Raw genomic sequence first — 8,462 nt, 5'->3', positions numbered from 1 at the left:
TCCAATCTTCTATCTCTTCTTATCATTGTAGCATTTTATTTATACAAATGCACTGAGATAAAGTGCCATCATGCATTGTTTACTTGGGATGTTGCACATCTTGTGCCTTATTGTACATGCACTACTTACAAAGTGCCATGGGGGGGTTGATGTTTGCCTTTTTTTTACCATCCACCTTTGTCCAATGAGTGTTCCTTCCATGACATTTGCTTCATAATATGTGTTAAGTGAGTGTTCCTTCCATGACACTATGTACTTTCTTAGCACCTTCGATGTTCCTGGTTCTTTGTCATGTAGCTCTTGTTGGCCGTTCTTTTCAGTGTACCTATCCCTCTCCCTCTTCAACATTATGGGGAGGTTTGTCCTATTGGTTATAATGCTTTCGTGGTTCTATTGATCAACTCTTCAAGCTTTGGTGTCTCATACCATCTATATCTTTGAGTTCAATTGTTTTCCCTTGTTTGCCATCTGATTTGAGTAGTGTCATTTGAGGGCACTCATGCAGATTACAATCTTCTTTATCTGGTCATGTTCTATTTCAGTGGAGGTTCTTCAGATCAACAACTACTCTTCAATAGTGTTTGCATCTATTTCATGCTTCAGTGGTGTTCTTCTTGCTTTTCCATCTCTTTTTGGAGTAGAGTTTTTTTCCCACGTGGTTTTCTCTATTTCTCCGTTTCATGGAGATTTGGTTGTGATTGGGTACCTCATCAGGCCTTGTTGTCGGGACCCAAATTTTCCTTCATCATGTAGTTGCATTCTGCTTCATGCATTTCATTTTTTAGCTTCTCTCTAAGTTCATCTTAAGGGGGGTGTTAGAGTTGTCATGTATTAGCTAATAATTATTTATTTAATTATTAGTCTATTATATTCTATGCTTAAGCTAAACTTAGGCATTTAATAATATGGTAGGTATTTAATAATTATTCTAATTATTAAATACACATTATCCCTTTAGGGTTTCTTTAGTGTTGCACATATTTAGGGTTGCTATTATCCTTTTATAAGGATTGTATTGTACTTGTTAATTCAATTGATTCCCTTTTTTAATGATAATCTTCTTCTTAAGAGCATTTATGCTTTTTTCTTTATGTGCCTCCATTCTTCTCTTGTGATAGGTATTTGCATGTAGGTGTTCTTGGGATCTCTGAAGTTGTATTTCCTCAACTTCTTCACCCTCAACTCACAATTAGAAAACTACATCACATGATACAAAGATCGACCACTAGACCAATATAATGATATACATGACATAGCATGGACCTAAATCAAATCTCCAAACGCTCATCACCACTAGTAATCACACCAAGATCAATCGCAACACGCTACACCACCAAGAAAACCGCATAATATGAAGAACATCAATGGATAAGAAAAATCACCAAAAACTCACACAACGATCAATGCAGATCATCAAAATAAATAGGACACAATTAGGAAACACCAACAAGTACGTTAGAACCATCATAAATAATTGTACCAACACCACTTATCAAATATTCATCGATCAACATCTAAAACTCAAGAACACTCAAACAACAACAACTGTCATGAAAAAAGATAACTTGCGGAGAACTAAATTATGAACCATCTGAAATGAAGATACACAAGACCATCCTAAAAAATATCCCAAAATCTCAGCTCAAGATCTGATCACACCGGAATATACCAGAGGAAATAATGAACTCTGCAAAGCACTAATCAGAAAAACAAACTACAAAACCAGATCATATGATATGATTAATTAGGCTTTCTGGATCACCAAAACCATTATAGAAGAATATAATGATATTGGAAATACTCCATACACCAAACCATGATCCCAATAGGCCAATATATAATCATCGAAGCAGGAATATGTTGATATCAATGACAACAACATATCCTAGCAGAAACAATATCCAACAAAAGGTAGATGAGGAAGAAATATGTCAAACTTTGTTGTTCTCTTTGCTTAATTCATAGGATGGTTTTGTAATGGATTTTGTTCAGTACTTTTGTAACATTAAAGGTTGAAATTGTTATTCATTCTTTTCTTTCTGAATAAGTAAGGAAGGTTTCCATTAGTACTAAATAGGTTTTGAATGTTTGTGGTAAATCAAAAGAAAGTGGCATAAAGAATGAGGACTATTGAAAAAGTCAATATCCAAGTCCAAGGGGGAGATCAAAGTCTCCAATAAAGTCTAAAGTGATATGCTCAAATTGTTGACTTTGATTCAAAATCCAAAGAGGAGGATTATAGTTTTGGAAATGAATGCATTTGATAATGAATGGTTCATTGACTTGGGTGTATCCTTTTATAGAACATCTAATAGATATTGGTTTTGAATGAATAATTTTATGGAGGTAAAGTTTACTTGGGTGATGATTATCCTTTGAAAATTATCATTTTTAGTTGAGGTAGAGAAAAAATTAAATTTCCAATTGGTGGAGTAAAGCTAATTACTAGTGTTTTGCATCCTTGAGTTAGCACATAATATTTTATCTATGAGAAAATTAACAAACGAAAGTTTGTAGGTTATCTTTTCTAATGCAAGATGAAATGTGGTTAGAGGTTTTATGTTAATTGCTAGAGGTGTCAAAATAGACACTTAATTATATATTGATGCATAGTAACAAAATCCAATACTTATTGAACACTATCGAATGCTAAGAGGGGGGTTAAATTAGCACATACTAAAACTTAATCAAATTTAACCTTTTACTTAATATTCATTTCATTTACCATATACATGAAAGTAAATAGTTGAAACCACAAAAGAAACAACACATGAACACCAATATTTTTATGTGGAAACCCAATTTGGGAAAAACCATGGTGAGAACTATCTCACTATATGATAAACAAGCTACAATATTTAGGCCAAAAGCCAAGGAGCTCACTACCCTTGAGATGACTAGCAATACTAAGGTGCACAACCTTAGGGAAAGATACAATTAAAACTTGCAAACACTGGAGATTACTTTTTTATGTAAAGATACACATTTTTTTATTGTAAAACATCAATATGATTGAACTACAAGGAACTGCGCTCACTTAAATGTTGATCACAATTCACTGCTCAAAACCCATCAAAAACTACCTTTATTACTAATTTGTCCAAACCTTGATATTGCTTCACATTCACTTCACACAACACACACACATATCATATTCATCTACATAATAATTTCATACTTTATATACCATTTGCAAGCCTAATAACATCAATTAGGCCAGCCTAATTATATGTAACATGCAAATACAAAACAATTAGCCTCGAAATAATCTCCAATCCAATGCGGAATTCAAATGATACATGTGAGGTATCACACCATGTTGGCACACCTTCAAAACATATCCAAAATGACTCTTATTTAATCGCATGCTACCGCTTGAACCAGAACACCATAAGTCCCAAATGATAACTTTGTTAATGTGCATGAACACATCTTACTCAAACTTGAATGCAAGCCACCAAACACACTTGTATATGACCAACATAACATTACTTGACATCAAGGAATCCCAAACAACAAACTTCATCACTCCAACCAACTAAAGGTAGAGGAAAGTAATGCATTCCTATACACTATTACTCTATTACTACACCAACTAGAACTCGGACCCAATTACCTCCAATTGTAAAACACTTGAACATTTGAAAGCTGAAATATAATGAATTTTCACATTAACCAACATCATACAACAACCATATTAATAGATGATGCATATTGACTACAATCTGGACTAAAACTTGACTAACATACTATTCACCAAAAAAATCATATTTAGCTGACAACCACTGTAAACCACAAAAACCATCATTAGAGCTCCAAAAACTCTACAAAACATCATGACATGCCATCACAAAAAAAGTATCTGCAAGAAGGTTCCATACATCCACATGATCATTATACTAACTCATTATTACTACACCATATCAAACTACATCTAGACCGAGAATATTACTAAGTTATGCAACCATATCAACAAGTTTAACATCAATGATAAAATAAAATTATATTTGCAACTATCTCCCCTTTTGTCATTGATGGCAACACTTGTGCCAACTCAAATACTTATCACATCAATTAGTACTTCTCCCCCTTTGACATCAAGGATAAAGGGTGCCTCTACAACACAAACTCAATACTATACACATAACTCCCCCTATCTACAACATCTCCTCAAAGATTGAATGTAACTAAAAATCAAAACTATATCACTAACTTATCCACATATGTACATAATCAATATTGTCTTCCGGGAAATCATCTAAGAACCTTGCTAGGTAGGGGTTATGATACTCTTATGAATGAACTTTAGTTGAGCCTAGGCATTATTCCAAAATGCTATGCTAACTCTTCATATTCAAAAGAAGATTCCCTACCTCTTCACAACTTGTTGGAACCTTTATTGTCTTGTTTAGCTCTTGTGACTCTTCAATAATTTTCACCATACTAGTGAGATGCATGTCTACAATATCTCTCAATCAGTGAAATACATTCTTGATCTACTCCTTTTGATTAATATGTAGGTTAAGCTTTATGTACAAATTCTTTGGCTGAGCTCTCCCTTTACCATCTCCATCTTTCTTCAAGTCCACTGACTTGGACAATTGTTCAATTAAAGTTTCAAAAATGTTTATCTAATTTTGAATCTCTTGGGTTGACTAGGACATTGGTGACAATATATATATATATATATACACACAACACTATCTACATTCTTTTCAAAAACCCTTATACTTTCTTGTAGTTAGGTGTGTGTATCTACACACTTGTTCACCAACTCACTAAGTCTCTTCTCTATCTTTTCTATGTATATTTCAAAATTCTTACTTCCACATTAGAAGAATAATCCTTTAATTCACTCAACAGTTCCTACAACTGCTTCATGTCAGTAAGAGTCTCGTCAATCTTTACCTTCAAAAGTTTCTCTTGGGGAAACTTCATTATCTCATCGATTAGTTCAATAGATTCCACCTTAGACATATATAATTATTTCACATTGTGTGGTGGATAATGTCACCCAAATGAAACATATGAAGGAGTGACAACTTATACAAATCCATCTTCCCATGTGTCATAGGCACCTACAGAACCTCTGATGTAATGACAGGTTCAAACTTAATTTGCAATTGCAACAATTCTATTCCATAAACTTTGATGGTGTGGAATATTCTCCCACTAACATCCTTCTAACCTTTTATTTCTTCTCCTTCTTTTTTTCCTTCTTCGGACTCTCTTTCTTTTCTTTTGTCTTCTCTTTTGTTTTCTCCTTCTCTATATCCTCTTTCTTTTCCTTCTCTCATACAACATCTAAAATCTTGATCGCCACATTCTCCACATCTTGTCCTGCTTCCACCTAATTAATCGGATCAATCTCCGGACCAACAACTTTAGTCTTCTACTCCTTTGTCTTCTTTTTCAGATATATTGTTCTATTTATTGTCTCTCTTGGACTAGATATTATGTTTGTCTTAATTGAAGTAGAAGACAAAATACTCTTTAATTTTTTTACTACTTTCATAGCTTCATCTTCTATTTGTTTAGTCATTCCTTTTATGTATTTTGGATCTCCTCCCATGATCACATTTACTCTTTCTTTTGTCTTGAATCTTGTGTTTAGGGCCTATTTAACTTGTGTTCTTTTTGCCTTTGACAATAGACTAGTTACCATATCTAGTGCTTAAGTCCTCATATTTGACTCCTTTATCATTGCATCATTTGTCTTCTTTGTCAACACTTCTAATAGCTTCTTAGGTAGTTGATCTTTAATATCACCTATATTTTTTTTAAAGGTAATCAATACTTGATTACTACCTTCTCAATATTCTCCTTGTCTACTAGAGGTGTGTCTAGATATAATCTAGTAGAAAACTCTAATGAATTATGCTCACATATTGCTCTCACCAAACTATCAAGATCCAATGGTTGATAATTCAAATCACCTTCAAGTTTTTTTTTGTTCCTTTAGCTTTGTTGGTTCTTTCTTTTCAACCTCTTTTCTCTTTTTGGTAGAATCTGAAGGAACATATCTTCACTGAAGGAGAGGCAAAAATAGACCTAGTCCTCCTTTGTGCTTGTCTAGAAGACCCCTCAACAAGAGTCACACCAAATACCTCAAATACCTAGCACAGACCAATAGTCTGATATAATTTCTCCATCTTTTTCTCATGCCCTTACCCCACTTTCTCTTCCTTTAGTTTAGCCAATATTTCTTCTATGGGCTCAAGCTTAGGCTCATTGGGATCAAATAACATCTTCAATATTATAGCAATATGCCTCTCAACTTCTTTTATTGATACTTCATAGGGTAACTTAGGTACCTACATAGTTCTCAGCTCAACAACCTCAATATAACATTGATTTATACTTACTAGAAATGTAAACACATCTTTGTATTTTCAAACCAAATTTGCCATAATTCTCTCCCTCTCTCGCATTTTATCCTAAAAATTCTTTAACCACGCCTAGTATAAGTTATTGTATGCATCTTCATTTGTCCCAAAATACCTAATATGTTGCTTCATTTGTACCACAATCAGGAAAAACTTATCCCACACAATATTCTTAATCCCTAGAACTTCATTCATGAACACAAACACCAAGAAAATAATCAAAGACCCATACCTAAATTGATATTTTCTCTTCTTTTTTCTCTCCAAGTTCTCTAAAATTTGTTGCCTCAAAAGTTCACAGAGATCAAATCTTTCTCCAACAACCACCATTTGATGTGTAGTGTGAATTTCTATTGTGATGACAAAATCCTCACAGTTCTGGAAGTAAATATTATACACCAAACACTTTGTTATATAATGTACTCCTAGATCAACAATGTCTTCCATGGTCATATCTCTTTCACCATACACCAAACCAATAAGCTACACAGTAATATTATTTTTCACCATTTTCTTCACAAAATAGTACTGGTGGAACACAAACTAGTTAATACCCTAATGATTTTCCTTTATAATTTTGTATGGCTGGTCCAAATACATCATATCATGGTGAGTCTAGCTTGGAATGATTTGAAATCATGCTTCATTATAGCTATAATTAGAAATTTATTCCCAAATACTTAGAACCATCTTCAAAATCATCTTGCACTACTTCTTGAATGTCATTAGGTAATCTTCAATAAGTTCCTTCCATACATCGTGAAATTTCACATAACTAATATCTACAAGGGGTGCATGAATGTATGCCTTAACATCCTCCATGTAAACCACAAATGTTGAAACCCTAAAAAATATACTTTCCTTGGCTTTCACCATTGACACAAAAGGATAGGGCTTGATAATAGATTGTGGCTTCAATGTAGGATCAACAATAATGAGTGTAGCCATTTCACACTTTCTTGGACTGAGTTAAAGACCTAGGGTATGCAAAAAACCTTCAAATACTCTTGTCACACAAAAAAATCATCGCACCAAAGAGCTCTTCATATTTGCAAGCTCACAAGTGATCAAAATGAACTAAAAAATCCAATACATCCATTGCATCCACCTACTTAGGGTTTTTAGACATAAATGCATTTTATCATTATAACTCAAAATATTGATACCCCATTTTATCAAATTCCATAAACAACATTGTGGTTCACCACAAATATTTGAAAGCCTCTGAAAATACCTTCACAACCTTTGACATGTTGAAAGCAAATCAACATCTAAACCTCAAGGGCGCATATGATCTTTAGTTATTTCTCCTCCTTAGAAAATACATATTGTCTAGTTATTGGAAGAGAAATCTGTACCACAAATAGGTGTGGACCCATCCTTAATCTTTTGTTCCACCTTCTCATCTGATTTCTTCACCCATGTTATATTCATCTTTTCCTTTTCTTCATTGATATCAATCTTCTTTACCAAAACAATAGTCTTCTCATTATTTCCTCCATAGAATCTAGCAATGTGTCCTTGTTTATTGTAGTTATAACAATTCAGACCTTGTTGCAAACCATTTCCACTTATTTTGATATAGACTTGCACTCAACAAGCGTGTGCCCAAACTTGTCGCAAGCATAATGGTATCCATTGAATGACTAAAAATTTCTACCATATTTTGTATTTGTATATCCATTCCAAAACATCCCACTTCTACACCCATTTGCCTTATGTCCAAACTTATAGCAATTGTAACATTGACCATTAAATGATTGAAATCATATCTAGCTTCTACATTCACTAGTTCTATGTCTAAACTTATTGCATGAAAAATAGTTACCATTGAAGGTTGATGAATACTTGGTTTAAGCAGGGGGAGATGCAATGCCCCGCAAGGAACCTCGAAGGAAAACCCATAACAAGGGTGAAACATTTTTTTTTTTTTAAGTATAAACATAATAAGTGCATTAATCACAACATGCATGATAACACAAGCAGAAGACTTACACCAGAATTCCTTAAGGGTTACCAACGAAGAGTTAAACCAAAGATAAATTCCATAATTAAGGTTAAATCCAATAATCTATC

Source organism: Cryptomeria japonica, chromosome 1 (genome assembly GCF_030272615.1).
Source record: "Cryptomeria japonica chromosome 1, Sugi_1.0, whole genome shotgun sequence".
NCBI classification, from domain to species: Eukaryota; Viridiplantae; Streptophyta; class Pinopsida; order Cupressales; family Cupressaceae; genus Cryptomeria; species Cryptomeria japonica.
This window is presented reverse-complemented; position numbering follows the sequence as displayed.